This window comes from Pieris rapae, chromosome 6 (genome assembly GCF_905147795.1).
Source record: "Pieris rapae chromosome 6, ilPieRapa1.1, whole genome shotgun sequence".
Taxonomy (NCBI): Eukaryota; Metazoa; Arthropoda; class Insecta; order Lepidoptera; family Pieridae; genus Pieris; species Pieris rapae.
This window is the reverse complement of record NC_059514.1, coordinates 6682015-6706310: the sequence shown is the minus strand read 5'-3', so window position 1 is coordinate 6706310 and position 24296 is coordinate 6682015. Positions and strand designations below refer to the sequence as shown.

Below are 24296 nucleotides of genomic sequence, written 5' to 3'. Positions count from 1 at the left end.
CCATTCTATTTACAAAATGTTTGGCGAACGTATTTAATATGTAAAATATTTAGTGTGCATTTAGAATTTTATAATCTCGATAAATTTGTATGAGCAAAATACAATCGTTAAGTTATACTATAAGTCAAATGTAACGAGTCAATCGTTACAAACAAACATGGAGTATTTACAATATTCATAATACATAGTAATAATAATAATAATAATTAAAAATGAAAAAAAAAAACAATTTTTTTAAAAGTTTGTTACCTGTGGCGGTAAATTAAAATTTAAGCAGTAGATTGACGTTTTATTAATATGCTATTTATTCATTAAATTCCTTAGTGATAAATAATTTTATTGTGTTATAACAATATATCGTGCATTTAAGTGTGTCAATTTTTACCTAGTTTATTTTAGGCAACACTAGGTCTTATATGATACACAAAATTATAATGTAAACGAGACTCGAGTGGTCTATTTCGGATATTAAAAAAATACATCAAAACTGCATACAAAAATGTCGGAGTTGATATTATGTGATGGTCGTTAAATAATACCAGTGCGGAGGTGGCTTATCGTAACTTCGTAGAGAACACGGGCACATAAACAAAGTTGTTAGTTACCATTTATAAAAGCTTGCAATTAATTCAACATTAAGTACTGCAGTCTGCTTTCATAGCAAATACCTTTGCAGTATGAAATTCCAAATATTTAGCTTTGTAGTAAACATGTAGTCATTTATACGTATGTATACCACAGAATTTATATTACAAATTAACTATGCGTTGTGGGTGGTAGAAGGTATGTAGGTAGAAGATATTCATGAATTATTGTGGGTACTGCTATAAACATTTATGAATATGCCTTTTTAATATTATGGGGTTATGTCGATATCGAATGTCGCAGGTTTAGTACAATAAAAAAAGTGTATTACGAAAATCAATCTCTGATTTTTAAATAATTATGTTAAATGTATCTGTTTTACTGATACTATATCTGAATACTGTATTATAGGTCCTAGCTTTATAAACCTAGGTAACCTATTGCAGTGTGATGCAAAGGACTCCCACGCATCGATCATTAAATTATACTCGTGATTAGGTAACAAATGCTAATCAATAGACTGGCGTCAAGTCTAGCTGAAGTAATCAAGGTGAAAACTTCAACTACATACAAATTACACAAACAACACGGTACTCAAAGGATACCTTTATATTATATATTATAAGTAAGCGACATAGAATATATATTTACATGAAATAATTGAAACATTTCGTGGAACTGAAATCTTAAATATTTCTTGCAATCACAATTGAGATAGAAATAACTTTATGTTATATTATTTACAGTTCATCATAACCTATTAAATACAAATTATAAAGTTTTTTTGGACAATATATTTCTTTCGTAAAAAACTTCTTTTGTGAATCAACCCATAAAGTATACTTTTTAGCGCCGGCAGCTTATCCGCTGGCATTCGAAACCCAAGTGGCCATGGATGTGTGCTTATTTGAAAAATAGTATTTACTTAGTAAGTAGTACTTACTGATAAACAATGTTTTATGAGCAATTACTCTTGTAGCACTTAAAAAGTAAATTAGCGACACTTCCTTTATGATCTCGTTTGCAAGGTTGCAATTTTAACAAAATGATTAGTGCACAGTAATATTTACAGATACGAGCTTATACTTATTCACTCCCAGACAGTTAGAAAGACAAATTAATAGACTCACTGCGCTATAAATTTACATTCGACTAATGCTTATTATGCAGTCGTCATGTTATGAATACTTAGTTGAAAGCATTTCATTGAGGGAGATTATTACCTAGAGTAGGTACTGACTTTATTAATTTAAACTGAAGCACGTATATTCACGTACCTTGGATAGGTACGGATAATTTCTTTACATAATTGTTATATAGTAATTTTGTTTACTAACCTTTTTGATATTTCCCTAAAAAGCCTTATAGCGCTAGAACCCCACGGACCAAGGGTCTCGACACCGAATGGTACAAAATCATATTCGGAGCCTAGACCCCTGTATTTGCAGGCTTTAGCTTTTTCAAAAAGATTAGTCGACATCACTGGAGACCGAAGAGCTGGCAGCTACCTCGGACAAAGAATAAGTCTAGCTATTCAACGTAGGAAAGCTGACCTGAAGCTATCTTCGGAACCTTGCCTAAAGGGACTCCTTTTAATAATATATTTTAGTTATTACATTTTAAGGTTAGGTTAGGTTAGGTTAGTTATATTAGATTTTTTTTGTGTTAAAGGTTCACATGTGATTCACAATTGTCGTTTTAATCTTACTGTCTATCTTAATAAATAAAAAAAGACTTAGAGAATCTTAAATCATGACCATAGTTCCGAAAGTCAGACAATCTAGTTTTCTAATTATTATAAATAGCAGACACTTCATTGGAATGGAACAGTATGTGCCTGACACATAAAATTTAGAACTCCTAATGGCTGCTGTGAGTAAAACCCGCGCATTATGCAATAAACAAAGAATTTCTGTAGGAAAAATTTTAATTTGTTAATATAAGTAATTTTATCTGTATTTCTAATACTGAAAATTAATAATAGACCGTCTGCATTACTTTAATGAATAGTGTCTAAGGGCTAGTGTTTAGGGACACTTGAAGTACCTGAGAAGGTCGCCCCAAAGATAATTGACTAAATAATTGGATTGTTGTGAATAGTTTTGCTCCAGGGTGTGACAAAACTTCAGTTACAAGGGAATTTCAGCTTAACAGGCACTTTGTGACGTAGCTGAGGGCTATGCTAATATTTATTAGTTATATTAGTTTTTTATTATGATTAATAAAGTGAATTACTAACTTGCGTACTTTTAAAAAAACTAAATAGAATATGCTTTTTAATACACGCGTGAATATGTATACTTGAAATGTAAAGTGATTTATAATAATTGTTTTTTTAGTGTACATTGAAAAATAAAGCCAACTTGTTTTTTTCCAAAAAATGAATCATACGCATCTGGTAAATCATACCCTTGTCTTTTCTCGGAATTCGCAGACAAAGGGTACGAAAGAGTTCACATGGAAGTTACACCTCATGATTACGATAAATATACTGTTATGGTACCAAATATATATGTTATAGCTATACATGCGACTTTGGTAGCCCCTAGTGAATAGTATTATTAAAAACAAACATTCACAAAACATATCCAAAATAACGTGTTACGTAATACGTTTTCATACATTTTGTTATTTTATTGATTATTAATATTAAACACATAAATAAAATATTTGTTTTATTTAGGTTGCTCGAATTTATTCAATATCTGATTTATCAGGCTTAGTTGAGTATAATTTAATAGCGTAAGATTATGTTATATAATGAATACCTAACTTAATGAAATTAACATATTGTCTAGAATGAGACATAAAATACTTATTTAATCTGAATGCCATTTTACCTTAGAAAACGTATAAAAGATTTGTTGTGAATACGTAAGCTGAAACACTCGGCTTCATTAGCAGCCACTTGACGTCGTAATGAACATTTCCTGATGCACTACCTAGGTTCAGGTATATGACTTTAAGAGTAGAAACTGTATTTATCAAACAATCGGGACCAATTCACTCTTATCTGAAATATTGCAATTTGTTGTCATATAAATGAATCCTATTATAATGAATTGTTGCATTGAAGTAAGCAGCACAAGATGTGAGTGAACAGTTGTGGGGGATGTACCTACAACTAAAAACGAAATAAAATCTTTACGCGCGTACGATTCTAAGAATCGCTTTAGGCTTTTATAGTATTTAAAGTGCAGGTTTGCGAACGACCACATTGCTCCACTCAGTTACTTTCTTTGGTGTCCGACATATGGTTATGACAATATTTTTACTGCGGTATTCGATTGGATCATAAACCAGACTAAGAATAAATTGCAATTTTACCAGAAAGAATTATCAAGGAAGCAAAGTCAGTGTACCAAGCCAGCCAGCTTAGCTGCAAAGATATTATAATTCTAACATTTGATTTTCAAAAGATACTGCAGAATATAGTAAAATCATCAAAAAGCAAAAGTATTTTGTATAAGTTATTTCACTTTGATGGCCAACTTCTTCGTATTTCGCTGAAGTATTTACGAACTGTTTTGCATATTTGCATTTAAGAGAAGCGATCGTTCGACGCGTTTCAAATAACGATTTAAACTGTAAGTTGTCGTTATAATTATTCAATGAACAAGTATACTATATATAATATCACTATATAATAAAACAGATGATTATCCTTAATATTTCTGTAGAATCGTAATTGCTCTTCGATCACTGTCTTACTTTTCACATATTTTCATCACCTGGTCAAATACAAATTTAATTTGATATAGGTACAAATTAAAATACAAAATATTTTTTTTCTTTCCATAAATTTTAGTATTTTTGTTTTGTTTTTGATTATTATTTTGTGTGTTTCGTTACTAATAAATGTTTGTCCATCATTTTGAATCGGCTAAAACTATTCCGTTTTATTAATCGTACGTATCTTACTTACAAGACAGCCAATTTTAACGAGAAACATTAAAAAAAAATCATATTTGTTGTTTTAGATAGAACAAACTTACTTCTGTCGCAATCCTGATTCTAGTTAGTACCGATCACTCAATATCAGCCTTTTTAATTCCAAAACGAAGCCAACTAAATAGAGTTTGAACGAATTTGTTTGATGAATCTAAAAGCAATTGTCAATTCGTGTTGATGAGTAGTGATTGGGTTCAATTAAAAACAATTTTGTTGAGGAATTGGGTCGTGATTTGTCTAAATGCCACTTTACTTGATTGGTAATGAATAGCCTTGTTGAACGTTTACCAAACTGTATAATAGTACCTTTTTTGAGATACTAGAAATTTTCGCTTAAAGAAATACTGTTTGGGACCCCATACAAGAAATATAAAGTAGTCTCGTATACAAGTTGTTTTGTTAGTATTTTTTTAATAAAATTTTAAACATTGAATTGGATTCTTATCTTAATATGAACTAATTCATAATATTATAAGTGTAAATTATTAAAATAATGATTTTTTTTATTTATTAAGAACTCCACACTATTACGAACATATCTAAATAGCCCTTTGAAACTATGTCATAATTAGGTTTTGCCGATTAGCATTCAATTCTAATATATAATCTTATGAAACAAATAATTATGTAAATATACTCTATATTGTCTTTGGTTTACGCACTTAATCGCGACTGACCACAGTTGATGAAAAGCAGTTTAAATATTGACCGCACAATTGTGTAAATAGTAAAAATAAATCCCTAACATTATTATTACTTCATTTAATATCAAAGTTGAAGTCTAGACGTAATATAAGGCTTCTAAATGAAAAAAGTCTCTTCAAGAAACAGATAGGATCGCCAAAGACGCGAAGCCATGAGAGGGTCGCAAATATTTGTTTCAATTAGTCGTCTACGACCCAACTCAAACAAATAGTGATCACCAGATTGAGATTGACATTGACTCTCTTGGTATATCATTGTGGAATATGTTTCCATAATACAAAAAAATATTATCGTCGCTCAGAATATATTTTAATTTCACCATCAATTGCGTATTTCTAATTTATCTTTTTGGGTGAAAATGGAAACTTGTTTCGTTCAAAAGAAATTAAATCTGTATATAAAAAGTTGTGCAATAAAATAAAGGATCTATTTGTTATTCTAATGAACACAACTCTTATATTCGCTTCGTGAAAATAAAGTCTACTTTTAAAGATTCATAAAATCAGTAAAGTAGCATAATTTAAAATTCATATACCATGACAATCAATGCAAGTTTTAAAAGCGGAAATTCCGTTTTACTATGCGTCGATTAATTACTTAACCAGAAATGACTTTCGTTATAATTAATTAATCAAACGCTGTAATTTATTTGTTGCGTTTCATTACCTATTTTATACAGGTATTTAAAAGAATTCAACAAAATAGTTGGGAAGCACGCAAATGTTAAAATCTGACTGTTCAAATAACTATGAACTTAAAATCAGTAATCAAGTAATCATAAATAAAGTAATTAGTAGTCTAAGGACGTCTTATCGCTTACAAGGTCGATTCAGGCAACCCATGAAGGATTTTTTTAACTGTGCAGGTAAACATCGTGAGCAAACAGCGCGGCATGTCTTAATAAGTCTATAAAAATAGTCAATGAAAGAGATGCAAATGTATGCCACCCTATTCTGCCAGTGACTGTACACGACACAAATAGTAAAACAAAACCATATCAGCATCTAATGAAATAAAAAAAACTTAAGGTAACAATACAACTACAACATATAATTCTTAAAAATCAGAACACGCCACCGAAGGAAATGATAAGGATTTTCATTCCCCGACGTTCATTATTTTTTCCGTCTACCAACTATCGTCCCCTTGACAATGTGACCAGCCTCCAGCCGACAGCTTTAATTAAGCACGACTTAAGAATTTAATAGCTTTTAAGAATTTTTCTACGCCTACATTTTTAAACGTAGTCTGGAAAGTTTGTCATAGCTTTGGCAATTAATATGGGATGTAAAGTAAGGTCTTTTTGTATTAAAAAGTTAAAAAGACGTTGTATCATGACTATATAACATAGTTTTGTTTGAGCAATGTACAGGTTCGAATGTGTATAATGGAACTCTTCGAATAAAGTATTGAATCAATCTTTGATACTTACCTTATAGTTATGTCAGACAGTAAATAAAAAAACGAATTTTTCATAGAAATCTATTTATAATATTTTAATATTTGAGTGTTTCGCTGCTATATCACACCACACGTATATAATATAAAAAATTATCTACCTATAGATTTAGCTTTCTCCAAAGAGCTTGTCTATATTACTTATTCTTTTGTACAATAAAACGTACTAAAATATGTTATTTATTTACAAATTATAGAAATAATTTGTATGAAACGTATTTCTAGACTAGGCCAATGCACCTTTTATATGCCTCACTCGGCCCAGGTTACGGTGCGCCTAGCAGCGTTTATCCATTAAACATATGCGCTATTGCTCTGAATAAAAATCCAGGCGATTTACTTGGATCGCTGGCGTGTAAGCATATTGAATAGGAACATTTCTATGAGAAACATTTCTATTTACAAATATATTTTTTGTTTCAGGTATGTAAAGATTTACACTGTCATCGCGCTAAACCAATTCATCAGAGGTATTGTATTTCATTTTGTTCACACAAACAGGAGTTTTACGGGTCCGAATACCGAGAGAAAAGCAATTAGGAATAGGCGAAATTACAAATATTTGTCCATTTTAAATAAAGACTCTTTCCACCATATATGTCATTAATTTTTTTGTGATAATAGTGAATTTACTTCTTATTTGTCTTATTTATATAACTAATACTTAGTTAAGCAAGGTTTCAAAGTATCATAACAATATAACAGCTAACAAAGTTTTATCTAGTAAATTTATAAATAACCCCTTTAAGAAAAACTAACATAGATATGTATGTATACATATGTGGCTTCCAGGTATAATTGCGTAAATCTATCGAATTATAAGTTGAAAATAACATCTCCTATTTTATGTTTAAATTAAATAAGTCTAAATGCGATTGGTTAAAGTAGTTTTTATTGTAATCACATCTTAAAAGGAAGCTCTACTTACGTTTAAGTGAGACATTCGTTTTAAATTGTTCTTATTAGTGCAATGATAGCTTAAATAAAAACGTGTACCCGATTTTAGTTCTTACCATCTAGTAATTACGTTCCATAGTTCCTTAAAAATAATTGTCGGTTTAATGAATTCACTCAGGTAACAAAGGATCCATTTAGGACGTTCTATTGAATAAGAGAATATTGTAAGGGCGCTTTCGTGGTAATAAAATTAAGCACTACTTCACCTTCTAAGTACAGGTGAGAGACAGAAGCATAACAAATTCTTTAGCGTATAGAACAATATACTTCTGCATTATCGATGCTTTTATCGTGTCTTACCGTCATAGTCTGATTTTACGAAGCGACGGCGCATAATTGGTGTTCTTCATAGGGTCCACCTAGAGTGAGACTTCTTTTAAGATAAGTATTAAGTGCAAGTAAAGGTAAGTGAATGTTCGTGATTTTTTGATAGATGTTAATCGTTTAATTGTCCTATTTATTTATTCATGGTTGTTTTACAATAATTAACTGTTTTAATATAAGATATTTTATAAAGTCGGCGATTTAAAAGAGTGATGGAGAGTTTAATGACAGTTCTTCTGGTCCCTGCGCCCATGATTATAGAACTGTCAGTTCTATCTATATTTAGAAGCGATTTTTTTATAATGTTTAAATGTATATTAAGTTACCAAGTTGTTGAAATCTGTGTTTTAAAGGGCTGGCACTACCTGCGAAATGCGTTACCTAACAAGTTTTATCAGGCGTTTAAAATAATATCTTAATATATATATTTCTTGTGTGCGTGTGTATGTGACTGAACTCCTCCTAAACGACTGGACCGATTTAGACGAAATTTTTTGTGTGTGTTCAAGGTGATCTGGGAATGGTTTAGATTCACAATTTTGTCCGCTGGACAATGTTTTTTTAATTAATTTTCAATTTATTAGTTGTTGTTGATTTTGGAATGTTTTACATTGGATCCGACAGACGGCGCTACCATCGCAGTGTCAAATTTTAAATAATATTCGAATTTTAATTTTAGTCTGTCCGAAATTTAAAAAAAGTTTTGTTATCATTGTGTTATATCGTGTGTAACCATGTGCTGGATCGTTAGATATTGTCATAACATTTAAATAATAATTTTCATCAAAATGGCTTATTAAAAATTGAAATTTTGAAATTAAAGACGTGTAGACAGGACAACGTCTGTCGGATCCGCTAGTATTTTTTTAAATCTAAAAGTACAGGAACTCAAAATAATTAATTAAAATCTTTTCGCTTTTAAATTATTTCTCATTAAGAGTTTAGAATGACTCCTTATTGATTAAAACTTTTTAATTGGTTGATTTGTGAAGTGAAAGCTATTGAATCTTAATTATTCTTAAGATCGTTGGAAATTCTTTATAATTGTCTTCCACTCTTAAATTTTCCGCTAAAAAGGTCGGTTTGACAGCCATTGTTCTTGGTTCTAAAATATTTTGACTAGCACCACATGTGGTTATTATTAAAAATATTGCTTTAGCTTACAAACAATTGGCACTGGCCAATCCAATTAATTTTAAAACATTAAAATTTTCTTTCGTTATAAAATAATTCAACAAATTTTTATTTATTGTATTATTTTTAATTATTATATACACCTTCTGATTTAACACATTTTTTAAATTACATTATGATTAATCTAGACACTATAACGATTGCGTTTAAAAAAAACATAAATATTTTTATTTACTATACGGCTATAGCGTTTGTATTTATTTTAGCCTCACCAGATCCCAGAAAATTGGTAAGGCTTTTCCTTAAAAAATAAAGTGTCCTCTTTATTGCATAACTGGTAAGTGGGTAACGATAGTTGTTACAAAGTGCGCCAATTTTGTCAAATTTATGATATGGCTCGCTGCCTCCGTTTATGGTTTTACAACATATTTATCGTTTTATGACGTAATGGGGTAATACAACCATGATTTTTACTGTTTGATATTATGGTAAGTTATGAAATTGCTTTAATGATTTCGATAGGGTCTGAGCCTGAACTTACAAGGCAGTATGCCTTGCACAGGATATATGAAAACACTGTGGTAATAACATGTACTAACAGAGAATTAACAATGGTAACGAAAGATTTATATAAAGAAACATTTTAATTGTTAAACAATAACATATCTACTAGTATTATTTTAACAATTGCTGAATATGTTGAATCGAATCAACCGACCATCACAATTCCAATGAACTATAATCATTTACATAGCAAAATCCTTTTCTTAAAGCATTATCTGGCACTAAATCACAAGTTAAAACACTGATAATCAAAGATTTCTACACACCTGGTGTGTGCGCATCCAGTGTTCACGGTCGCCTCATACGCCTCAATGTCAATTCGTGAGCGAACTTTCAAAGTAATTAAAGTATCTTGTTTAATATTTCAAAACAATGTAATTACTTGTCTCGATGGCTCATATGGCAATGCAAAAGGTCTTTTTTTGTTATCTCCGTCTTGGGTTTGATTTTCGCACAAACACAAAAATAAGGATTTAGCCTATAAGAAATAAAATTAGCTATGTGTCCGCTTATGTCATTTTTTCGGTAATATCTACAGAACAAAGCTCGATTCGGGAAATCAAGACAGTCCAAAATAGCAAAATTTTACTTGCGTAACCTAAGGAAGTGGCCACTATGTTGACAGCCGATAATTTTATGAAATGTGTAAGTAACTAATACCTGGGAAAAGAAATGTAAGAATTATTCAATAGGAGGAAGTGAAAAGCGCGTTGACTCTCATGATATCGAACAAGGAAGAACGTGGAAAGTGTCAGTGAAGGTTTAATGTTATGTTCGATTTTATTAAAATGTCTATGATCTCATTGCAAATATAATTCTTGAGATCACAAAAGCCGTTTGTTGAAATATACTAAAAAAAATAAAAATCTATGAAAATTACTTTTGGGTTAGTATGTGCTTTGATGTTATCACTTCTAAATTTATTTGTAATTTCGTAATAATAATATTTAGGATGCATTCATTCTCTTAATATATGAAAAAATGCCATCCTCCTTTTTATGTACCATCCAATCTAAATCACCTTATCATATAGTAGTAAAAATCAATCTTTAATTTATTAATTAGTATTAGGTTTTCTATTACTTTGTATTGTTCGAAATTCAAAATTCTTTATTTGTTTAGCAATATGTAAAATAAGATTCAGATTTAGGCCTCCCTAGTAAGAGACCTGTAACAGGGAAGCTTGAAGTATTTTGATAATGATTGTTAAGTTACAATTACCCAGTATTATTCGGATATTGAGGTCTCCCCAAACTTAGTTTAGTGGCTCCAGTATCTGCTAAAACAATGTAATTTATTATTGAAAAAGCGAATTTGAATTTGAATTTCTTGAAGTGGGCGATCCACTAATCCATATCAGCTACTTCCTTCATGATCGCATCTCAGACGAAGTCGTTCAGAGTCGCTTTCACATTCTACTGGAACCGAAAATTAAAGAAAATCGTCTGGCGTTTAGGTATTTAGTTTAAGGGTAATAAAGGTGTAGGATTTAGTTTTAATTAATTTTTCATAAAATAAATATAATAGCAGTAAAATATAATATAATAGCAGTATAAACGATGCAAATTTAAACGCGAAACTATAATAATTTATCTGCAATTTGTATTACAAAAATATTCATTTTACGAATGTCTGTTATGTTTACGAGAAACGGAATCAATTTTTAATTTACCATTTTACTCTGTATTTAAACCCACGGCTTTGATTGTTTGGAGTTGGTAAACGTATATAATTAAACAGGTGTATTGCTATTAAAACTGTAACATAGTAAGTTAAAATCTACTTTATTTTGCAGAAAGACTTCTAACTAACGTAAAATGTGTTGTATCTATGTATGTATAGTCTTATACTTGACCATAGTTAACTGAAGTAGCTTATTCGTCTATTCCTTTCAAATTGTGATTGCGCTGGATATCTTATTAATTACCGGCGCTTTAGTTAACATGGTGTTACTAAAACGAGTTATGAATGGGACCATTCTTGTTATTTCTTTCAATATTAATGATATGATAAATGAAGGTCTACCAAACTTTTGCCTATGTATTATACTAATTGTGCAGACATTTTACTGTGTAACACAGTGCATTATAACAGTTTTATGAAATTTGTTGGAAATTATTAATAAAAGGTTTTAAAGTCCGTTGATTTTTTAATTAATTATAAAAAAGATCAGTGCTTTCTTTGTAAATTTGTAATTTCCGATTTCGTATGTTGAGATAATTAGATCGAAATTGCATATCAAATCATCAGTATTGATCTCGCTTTTAGAAAGGCTCTGATAGTATTGGAAACATGAAATGATTAACTGTTTTAATTACTAACACTACTAATACGATTATAATCTACTAACACAATTAACGTTTTTCGCTTTTTGTAAATTTTAAGGATTAATTAAACACGGGTTTAAGTGAGTCATTGGATTTATTTATGTCCTGGCTGGATCGTAATTCTGATACCTAAATATAATATTTAGACATATTGGTCATATAATACGAGTATCTTAAATTAAGGTAATTTTTTTCTCACTGTATGGCAGTCTTCAGAAGTGTATGAAGTATGTATACTTGTCTACGAAGCAGTTTTAGATTTTCAGTATAATTTATGCAGATCACATGCCCTTGTCATGTTAAATAGTTTCTCTGCGTTGAAAGCGTCGCCCCCATTGTGTATTGTAATTGACACTTTGACAATAATCACTTTCCAGTCCCATAATATGTGATATTCAGTGAAAGTGTGAAAGTGTAATTGATTAAACATGTAATAAGGTGGGTTATATAATTTTAACTGCACTAATTAAAAGTTTATCCTGAGATCCGGTTTCATAGAGAATTATGCTAGGGCGACGTATTCGTTATTCGAAGGTTAATAAAAAACCCAGATTCATTGAATTATCATATAAAATAATTTAATATACCTTAGTAACCAAAATGTATTCTTAACTTAATTCTTAAGGTAACCTTTTTTTCGTTTGAAATCCTAAGCTTTTTATTTTATTCATTACAAATAGATTAACCCCTTTATTAGATTAGTTATATACTCGTTTATGGTCTGAATTTAATTATTCTTCAGGTTTGGTCCGTAGGTTACATATAGAATGCAATGTATGTTGTACTTGTATTTGCAAGTACATACATTATGTATATTATTGCAATTTCCAAGATGACACACTATCCTTAAATATATTATCAAAAGCCATGCAATTAATTACGATTCAACACTTTTCTTTAATACGAAATTGTGCTCGATCCGACGATAATGAGGTAAAAATTTATCGAACCCTGTCAAGAAATTAATATACACGTTTAGTTGGTTTTGTATTTAAAACACATTAAAATCACATCACATTATTATCTAACTTTATAGTTCTAATTCTAATTTAAATCTGTTAAGATTTGAATTAGATATTAGAACAGTCAACGTTATTGACAAGGATAAAGGACAGCTTTGTTTATACGCCACAAAAACTCGACCAACTTTTTGCGATCGCTCCAGATTACACTATCATAAGCCAGGTGCAAAACCTGTTTCACTTTTGCAATCGGAACCTTCGAATATAGCAATTATATAATTATTTTTTCAACATTTAAGGGTTATTGTAATCCACGCACATGCGTATTCGAGCGAGACAGCGAGCTACTGTTTTTGTCGGCAGTCTATGCCAGTTGCGCCCCGGCCGTCGCGTGTGTTAGTTGTTTGTACACATATCAAATTTCAACACGAAATTTTGATTTTGTCGTCGCATTGTGAAGTGTATCGTGCTTTTATTGGTAATTGCATTTATTTTGTGCTTGTTATGTTATAGTGTTTTAGTTGTGTTTCACATTTTGCAACGGTTTATAGTACGTATTATTTTTTATATGTAACTTAGATATATACGAATGTCCTTAATATTATCATCAACACAGTTTTATCATTGATAAGTCTTATCGAATATTTATTATTTAAGTAATGGTTATGCGTTGCACGATTGTAGAACGAGTCCTTTGAATGCATTTATGAGTTTTTATATATGAATTACTTATCAGTAGTTTCGATGCATTAAATCTATAGTCGAGTGTAGTAATACTATACATAATGCGACTAGAATAATAATCTAATCTTAAACACAAAGCCATAATATTTCTTATTACTATTAACAATTCTTTGATTACTAAAATTATTATTAATTATAACTATATTTAATATCTTCGTAAATATTACTGCGCATACCTTAATTCTTAGCTGTCCCGAGACCTCAATCTGTCAATATCTGGGTGTATGAAATAATGATCAGAATATATTTGAGTGTAAGAGAGGGGACCCTTGAAATTGATCGTCCCCAAGCTCCTGTTCACCGTATTAAGACGGTTTTAATTGAACAAATTTGATTTTGTAAAATTTACATACAAAATGCTAAAGTCGTTAAACCATTATTATAATAAATTCTTTGTGTCACTCGAATTTTTAATTTTAATTATTTCACTGGTATTATTTAACAAAAAAATATAAGTCTATTTACATTTACTATTAGAAACATGTTAACGGGGTTGTCTAAAATATTGTATTCTATTTACATATAATATGGTTTAATTTACTAAAGAAATTGGCCCACAAAACTGGTTATCGATATACAAAAATCATAACGCAATTACTTTTTCTGTTTTTTTTTTGTATTATTGTACTAAATCCGCTACTATGAAAATCGGGCACGACTTGCGCACGCGTCCACAAAAACAGTTTTATTATCAACTATTCACCAACGAGTACCAATTGTATCTTTGTTAGACCCTTTTTTGGTCCCATTGTTGGGTTTGGGGTGTAGGTCGTTGACATAGGCCTTCCCCCTGCCTGTTTATGATTTGCGAGGATTTCAACGCATGTCGAATTAGCAATATATCATTTCTAATGCGATTTGTAATATTTTTTTTATAATCCCTCAATGTAACTTATCTGTTCGGTACTAGTGACCTACAGCTGTCTAAAAGCAACAATAAATAATTCTTAACGTTTAACTTCAAATTCAATAACAGTCATATTAAAGTTATATTATTCTTATAATATTTTTAATCAAGCTATTTTTATTGATATCTTTCGTAAAACTTTGAAGACTAACTTCTAATGTATTACTTTAATATTCTTATAATAATCTATGATTCTATCATTGCGTTAAACAGATAATGTTTTATCAAAAGATAACAACATTCTTTGTTTTATTATGTTTCATAATCATGCAAATGCATAATTAATTAAGAGGTAAATCGAGATAAATTTTATACACACGTTGTTTATTAATAGTGTTCGCATATAATAAAAACAATGAAACTGATGATTTAAAAGAATGCCTGATCGCTTCTAAATGGTTGCCTACATAAAATACTTCTAATGCCATGTAGAAGACATGGAAGAGAATCGATGAAGAAAACAAGGTTTTGTTTTGTTTTATGACGTTATAGTAGCAGGCAATTGTGTTGGCCAGATTTGGCAGAAGTAGTTAGCTTATGATCTACAAAAGAACTAGCCCGAACTTTGTCCCAACTTGGTCCAATTACTAGACTATTTCGTTACGTTTTAGTATATTTTATCAGAATTCTTATCATTCATATTCATCAGATATTACGCATCTATTACAATGTTCCTATATCTTCAGACATAATAAATGGCAAAAACAAAGCGGGCGCAAAACGAACCGTTATTTTAGAGAGGCGTAGAGATTAACTTGTGAGGGCAACAATCTATGATAAATGTTGCTACTATGGATTGCGCAAGCGGCCTACTTTACGCACGTGTCAATTTTGCAACATTTCAGTCAATGACGATGAGACATTTCCTTCCAGCAATCAAAGGGAATTGCAATAAAGTACCTAAATTCTTAAATCTTCAAGATTTACGCTAGAATTCTGGTATTGAACGGCCAATGGTATGTGTCTGGTCTCTCTGAGAAGCCTTAACTTCATATTACTTTTACAATAGTTTTTTATCCAATATTCGTATCTCAATACCATAATTTTCAATACGTTAAGTAATATCGATTTTACGCATTGAGTAACGGCTTTTTTAACACATTGAATTCATAAACAATGGATACTAAATGATAGCTGGAAATCAAAACTTCTTATGGCGAATATTGATTAAGTAAATAAGTATGTATGATTAAGTAAATTCGAATCCGAGTGGGCGCCAAATACTCGGATCCGAGAGCTAGGGATGGCAATGGTTTAAAAAAATGAACGGGAAGCTCACACGGATCCGAGAAAAGAGAACTTAATGTGATAAATTTATTCAAAGTTACCGCATGCTTATTCAATCTAAAACCAACTTGTTTTTGGTTTTCCAAGCGTTGCCACAAAAAACGTCTATGGATTCTAAAATGTATGTATGAATCTGTATAATCAGTAAACGGACCAAGTCTATCATGGGGCCGTTGCACTGCGCGATGGAATGTGTCCGATTGTTACGAAATGCCATGACTTCCAATCGATGTCTCCTACAAATATACAATCATTACTTAGCTAACTGCTCCACTTGGTTGTCTTGGTATAATAAAACACTCTTTTCACGGATTGAAGCTATGTATTTTTATAAACTTGTAACTAATTTATTGTTTCGCGGGCTTTATAGCGCGCATGGTCACGGTGACTGAAGACAAAACGTGTTGAATGTCAAAAAGTACACACAGCTGTAGAAAAAGTTATATTTTCTGTATTTATTTCCCCGGAGTTGATTTCGACTAAAAGATTTAGTCGGAGTTAGAAGGGTTTTTGCAGAAATAACACATGTCCTCTATTTATTTCTTGGTCAACTATTAATAAAAATTATTTTGACGAAGAATTAGATTACTAACTAGTCTTAATAAATACTCAATCAGCAGAGCCAACACAATACAAAGAAGCCCATATTCATTGTATAGATCATATACATACTATAGGCGTTCAAATAATGTTTTGTCACTTTTTTGCAAAGTAGGACGAGATCGTTAAACCTAAAATATCTAATTTGGCTTAGATTGCTTGGACCCCCGACTTTGTAACAATGTATAAAAATAATTAAAGATTTAGTATCGATTAAAGACTATTGTATTTTTATATATTGTAGCAAAGATGTTACGTAAAATAATGTTAAAGGTTTTTCTTCCTCGCAATTATATTAATTTTCCTTGTTTTTTGCTTCAGATCCTTATATGGAGCATTCACTGTTACGTTTAAAGGCACCCATTGTTTCATCTCCATATACTGCACATAGCGGTCTTGTGCCAAGACTGGCCAAATTCTTGGAAAGATTTAATTGCCTGCTCGCTGTCTTCAATATTAATAAGATCCAGTCTAGCTTGTTCTCTCTGCAGATTTCTTCGCTGTAAACGAGTTTAAATAAAAGTATATATTATTAACTATTAGTGAAATCGTAAAACATTTGCTTACTGTGTTTTGGGGTATGTTCAGACAATACGATTAATAAGGTTCTCGTTCATTTCAGTTCCGTTGATAATTATGTTTTGCTAGTTACTTTCGTCTTAATATGTTTTTTAGAATTCTGCGTTTTCATTCTCCAGTGACTTTCTCACACTATCCACTTTTGCTGTGTTGGTCAGCGGTTAATTTATTCACGGCTTACCATCTCCAACCTGCCTTCTCATAATCCTCTATAAGAAGTATATTCACAATAACAATCCCATGTTTGAACGAACAAACGATGGTGTAACTCAGCAACGAAACTTTTTTATTTAACCACCAATTAAGGGAAACGTAGGACAATTGACGGAAGTGAAACTATGGTAAACTTATTTAAAATACTGAAGTATTTCCGAACCAAGAAGAAGTATTTCTTACGCTCTTTTCTTAAAGAGAGTACCAATTCTTAAAAGGCCGGCAACGCACTCGCGAGCCCTCTGGCATTGAGAGTGTCAATGGGCGGCGGTATCACTTAACCTTAGGTGAGCCTCCTGCCCGTTTGCCCCTTTCTATAAAAAACAAAATTACTTTATAGCTTAAGTAAGTGTCCACGCTTAAAAAACGACTTGACTACGGCCGTTTCTGTTCCGTATTTAAACCCTGATTTTATATCATAACAGCGTCTTTATGAAAACGATAAATTAATTGCCTGTCAGAATAGCTGTTAAGCTTTTAAAAAATAAACTCGCTTAGAATAATAAATGCTCTCAAAAGGATAAGAATGGCTCGTTATTTTCTTTTCAATGATTAATGGGCGAACACTTTTCCGGAAGTTACGTCCTTCAACAAATTGTGTTGTTTATCTCAAGTTTTGAAGAGCTTCTGACTTAAAATTAAGTTTGGTAAATATATTTGAGGTATCTTTCATTGTGGCCTTGTTGTTAGGCTTTGGCCATACAATGCGCAGGCGATGATAACTGGCAAGAACTGATTATGGTTGGTAACACAGAAAGCCAAAGATCAAGTGGCAAGGACTCGTCGTCTTCAAAACTGCACCGTGTTGTAAGAGAGACGCTAGACAGAAAACAGAAAAACTGATGGAAACAGATTGTCCGATTAGCTACAGACTGAAGAGAGAGAGTGGCTAGTCTGAAATATAATATGACGATATAGGCTTATACTCACTAACTACTTAGAGACAATTCATCAGGCTTAACATACATGACTTTATCCTGTCATATTAATTTATATTGAACACACTAGTTTTGTTATTAAACGCAAAAGAATGAACGAGCATTTTATCTCGGTTGTATTAGCTATGTAATAATTAGTATAGAAAATGGCGTGTGAACTGTGAGGTCCCGCTTTTCAATTGTTTCATTTTTATCAGTCTTCTATCCAGAAACAATTATAACGCGGCAATCGAAGACTGGATCTTCAGACTACACGCCATGTGCAACAAAGCCAACAAAACCTAGCTAGTGGTATCTGTGGAATAATGTAAAGTTGAAGAGTTAGTTTATTTGGTTAAACGCGCCTATCTCGGAAATACTCTTATTTTTATTTTTTCTCTCAAACATCACACAGGCTTAAACGGAGACAATCAAACCATTATTTAATATGTACGAAAAATAAACACATGTGTAAAACGATATATGAACTTACGAATAAGGTGCAGCACTAATCAGACTTTGTGCTGGATAGATATCCTTTAATATAGGACGTATTCTACCAATTCTGCAAGCGATGTAACACTTGTGAAACCGCATAGACAAAATTAAACTAACAAGCGACTTCATTTAAATTAATTCGGAAATTATAAAGCTTATTATATATTTACAATACGAGGATATGTATTTCCTCGCATAAAATCCAACCACGATTTCTGATCCCGATAGTTATCATGATAAATGTAATTTGATAACATTATATAAGAGGTAGCAATAATAGAAATATTGGACAAGAATCGGATGTCGCGAACACATTGTGGCAAAGCCTTCCTGCGTACATCGTGAGCGGAATACTAATAATATACTCTAGTAAAAGGTTTTGGGGCATATACTTGTCAGTTTTGGTCAAAACACTATTTTGTTATTCAATTTGTATTGTTGCTTATAAAAACATCACGTACGTTTTACAACGTTTTAACGTATATTTATGGTGTATCTTTAGGAATCGGGTGAGCCTCCTGCCCGTTTGCCCTCTGTTATATATAAAAAAAAACATTTTTTTTAAAATAATCTTATCGAATATTTGCAAACAGAAACGTTGACAGTTGTTCTTTGTGATTCTATATCTCATTATTTCTTACAGATATGTACCGAATGTAAACGAGTAAAGGAATAATTAAATATGCCAAAACTAACATTGACACAAGGTTTAGTATCGCGTAAATTAGAGCGTGTAATATATTCTAAAAATGTAAATGTTTACGTATTCATTGATAAACACGCAATATAAGTCACGGCTTGTGAATGAATTGTTTTTTTTTTAATTTACACCAAGTAATTGTGACTTGATATGTGTAGGGAAATCTAACGAAGATGAACAATTGTAAGAAAGCAACAAGAAAAGGTAAAAAAATAATATATAGTCCTGCCATTTTATAATATAATGGCATAATAAAATGGCAGGACTATATTATAAATTGGATTGTAAAAATGGCACGCCAAAACTTTTGATTAATTTTGGAAATAGTAATTCACGACTCGACTTCGTAAGAAATAGCAATACGATAATAACAATTGTGGTCAAACAAAACATTAATTAGATTAACGTCAATATCAGTGTACCTATGGGAAATTATTGCAAGAATACTAAAAATTTATATGATAATTTGTCCTTGAATATGCAAGCATTACGCACATGCTGCGCCTACATAAATATAAATATAGATAAAGAAGAAAATCGACATTTATATATATAACATTTATATGGCTTTGTTACACAAGTTTTCAGCAGTTTTATTTAGTTTCTTTTAGAGTAATCTTCACTCCATCCTACCTGCATGTCATTTAGTTTATTTATTTTTACTTAACTATCTGTTATTTTATAATAGGTATGATAATTTTGACGTATTTTAAATCCAAAGGTCCAGAATCCGTAAGTCTAGAATTATCTTTTTTAAAATTTTGTCAAGTCATTTGGTTTAGTTTAATATATTTCAGTACAATTGTGTGCAATAAGTTAAATTTATGTTATGGCACCTGCGTATTCGCTATTTATTAAACTTCACGTTCCTAACTGTGTAGTTCGCAATCCTTGAATGAATCATGAAAGTAGTCTAGCCGAGTGATCTATTGACTGAACAGTAGTCTTATTCACGTAGTTTTAAAAGAATTCCTATTCTTAAAAAATTCCTGCCCATATTATTTTTTTAAATATATTTATAATTCATTAAAGAGTCGTGTTTGTTGTGTTTATGCCTTGATGAAAATCCTTACATACTTTATTAAAGTTACTCGTTTCTACAAGATCTATGATGATCTATTTTATAGAAATTAAAAGATACAAAATTACTGTTAAAATTTAGTACAGAAATGTAGACCACCAACCGATAATGTTTGGTGTTGGTTCAAATCCTATAATAAGCTAAACTATGTCTAAATGTTAGTATTGACTAGTTATAAAAATTGGTAAATACCTACTTAATTAAAATTAAAAGCAAGAATATACTAACTCGCTGCGATTCCCTCAATATTTTGTTGTGTGAATATGTCGCCGGGAAGCGATGAATTTAAAATGCTTTTCAGAATGAGTGTATGAAATCTTTTGCGAGAAATTGGGAAACGATGCAATTCACTTTAAAATATGGTTTATACAGAGTTATTTTATATATGCATAAATGGAATGCTTGAACGAACTTTTAAAAAATTTAAATAAAATTACATAAGAACCAAAGCAAAAACAAGTCTGACTTTGGGTTCTATACAAGGCCATAGTTTAATGAGATTTAATATTTCATTATTGATCGCAGCGTACGTTACATAGAAACACTAAAAAATCTTAATCCTTGAAACATCCCGTGATTATTCCATGCCAGTCAGGTTTTTCTTCATACAACTTTTTCTTAAGATCAATCAACTCTATCAATACATAACACGTCAATTGAGAACGTAATGTTGCAAAGGATAACAGTTTTTACCGCTGTTAGGCAATAAGGTTAAACAATTCTTGCACCTGCCTGTTAACAATATGGACAGCTGTTTCGCGGACTGCATCACCTTTCGATTTTTAATATTAAATTAAAACAGATACATTTTCTCTAAGAAAAAGTTAACATTGTATTTCTTTGTTTAAATTTTCATTATGTGGCAACGAAAAGAGAATTTGAAAATTTATTAAATTAAAACTTTAGCTTTTATTAAAGAGATACAAGAGTTGAAGCGATTAAGCTGGTTCTAGAACATTTTGGCGAGCTGAATGCATCCGTCAGGTTTTTGTGGGTAGGGTTGTAAATATTAAGCCTGAGTCCCATATAATCCCTGCTGCAGTAAAATACGGCAGGGATATGCGTAACAGCATTTTCTGACGTTAAAAAAAAGTTTCTAGTACATATTCAACCAAAGCCTTACCAAATATATCTTTTAGTAGTTCTTAATTTAAGTTTAAAATTTTTTTTTCAAGTTTAGGTTAACTGAAGTATTTCCGAACCAATTCGACTTAGGGTCCTTCGAGAAAAGAGCGTACCAATTCTTAAACGGCCGGCAACACACTCGCGAGCCATGAGAGTGTCCATGGGCAGCGGTATCACTTAACATCAGATGAGCCTCCTGCCCGTTTGCCCCTGTTCTATAAAAAAAAAATAAAATAAAAAGAATTACTTAACATTATCTGAGAGTTCTTAAAAACATTTGTTTTTGCATACTGGTTTGAGATCTTCCTATACTATAATAGAATAATGATTTTTGTTATTTTTGCCCCCGTATTTTATCGATTCAATTCTGCATTTTTTCAATTTTAATTTATTCTTACAAAACTAAATGTTATTGAACGAGGTTTATGCATCTTAAGTATTAGTCACGCTCACGATTCATACTTTCAAGTTTCAACGGCTGAATAGCGTTTGTATAACGAAAAATTTCATCACCAAGCAAAAAGATTGGTGTGAGCTAGCTGAAGCTATTTTTACTCAAAGAATGTTTACAAAAAGTCGATGAATGATTGATAAATGGTTTTATATTAAAAGTATGTTTATGTAAAATGCATCATAAATGTTTGTTTCGTCAGTAACTTGTCATGTATTGTCACTCATTTCCTAGGTTAAGTGATAGAGAGGGGTTTTCAATGATTGATGATGACTAATATCTAAAGTTTTATTAATTAACATTTCAACATTTATATATTGTTTTATAAGACCTCAAACATTTTACAAATTTAAATCTAAATAAAGTATAGTTTAACTATCTTCTCTTAAAACAGTAGTTTACTAATCACAATTTTGTTATGAAATATCAAATTAATAATCTACGTTAGTTAGTTATTGGAAATTGTTGAGTTCAGCCAAATAAGAAATTCCTAGACAATGATGTTATCATTTTAGTTCCTTTAACAGGCATCTGCGCAAGCGTGAATATTTTAAGTGTTGCAGGCACTCACCGCAGACAAGAACTAGACTAAAAGCTAGGGGAAAACGCTTTCAAGTTTTTCTTACTACAAATGATGTTTTTCCTCATACATACTTGTGTATGACTAAGAGAGTTCTGAGAACGTGCTTTTTGTCTGGGATCTGGATATATTGAAAAAAGTTTCTTATGGGCCGATGCCGTAGTTCTTTACACAGTAGTAATAACCAAAGGAATACCTATAACTCGTAGATTTTACAAAGTCAAAATCAAAATAATTTTATTTATATGAACGTAACGTAATGTAAATTTAGATTTAATTTAACTTATTTTAAGTCAAATTAATTCTAAATTTACATTTACTACCAGTTTGCAAGTCATTGGCGTAGAGCAGGCAAGAACTGGCCATAAACTCTCCACCACTCTTTTAAATAACTAAGGTTTGAACTGGAGCAAATCAATCCCAAGGTTTAGGATCATTTAAATATTAGTCAACTTTATAAAAATAATCAATGATGATATGGTTTTAACGAGAGCTTTGAATTTATTTAGTGATAGTTCTCTAATTTCACTTAGAAGTTTGTTGTCAAACGAAGACAATTTCCATATAAGGAGCGGTTACAACAGGAAGGTGCAGTAGTTATAATAAAAAACTCCTCTTATTTATCTATTATTAGATCTTATAAGACAAAAATCAGATTCACAAAGGATTTTCATAAAAGAAACTAAATAAAAATATAAATTTTTAATTTGGGAAAAACTAAAACATCGAAAGTTTGAAATTCGATCAAATGAAAAAGCGGCAGTAAAGAGAGGCTGTATAATGCCTGCTATCTATCTATCATTTTCTCCCACGTTAAATCATATGATGAATTGATGTTTCTGTCTCTCTTTACCGCTGCATCCGGTTTGAAATCACGACGATTCGAAAGAAGTTTATCTATCTCATTTTCTCCCACGTTAAATCATATGAATTAATGTTTCTGTCTCTTTTTACTGTCGCTTTTTCGTTGCATCCGGTTTGAAATCACAACGATTCTAAAGAAGTTTCACTTCAAAAACCTCCTATTTAAAACATATTAAGAGCAATGAATATTGATTTTATAGATACAAAATAAGTAAACCGAACATTTTTCAGAAATTCAGAGTAGTAAAAGTAAATGTATCACTTTGGCATGTTTTAAGTTATATAGCCTCATAAATCGATGTCTCTATTTGCTTCTGGATCTGAATAGTGGTAGCCACAGATAAGGCTTTATCTTTAACAAGAACAGGGCAGGAAACGGCATTCGATAATTATAATTACCTACAGTTTACAACTGGTTTTGACACTAACGTTTTATTAGAACATTCAGGAGGCTATCTGATTAATTTCTATTAATAATAAACAAGTTAAAAACTACATCTCATCGTTAGGTCATATTTCTTTGCCTGACGCAAGCCGTCGATTTTTTGAATCTAAGACATGCCGGTTTTATAATGATTTTTTCTTCAGTGCACAAACAAGTCCTAAATGCGCACATAGACCGAAAGGCCATTGGTACACAGCCGGGGGTCGAAGCTTAATGTCAAATATCATCATTTAATAAATCAGCAGGTACGATGACTGGGCAATATTTTCTACGGTTATATAAGTTTCAATCTAAACAAATTATAAGCAGACCGGTACATAGCAATAAAAAGAAAGATT

The 24296-nt window shown here is 31.1% G+C and overlaps 1 protein-coding gene across 8 annotated transcripts in view; it reads left to right on the top strand.

Moving 5' to 3' along the window:
• LOC110992402 (protein sprint) overlaps positions 1-24296 on the top strand; it is a 158477-nt gene that overhangs the window by 54287 nt on the left and 79894 nt on the right. For 4 of the 8 annotated variants that reach the window (XM_045628778.1, XM_045628779.1, XM_045628773.1 and 1 more), the window contains exon 1: positions 13351-13517. The exons of 3 other annotated variants lie outside the window; for them this stretch is intronic. The gene's annotated coding sequence lies outside the window, so the exon portion shown is untranslated. Of the gene's footprint in view, positions 1-13343; positions 13518-24296 lie in introns of those variants that run through there. One more of the 8 variants, XM_045628772.1, reaches the window with a different exon arrangement.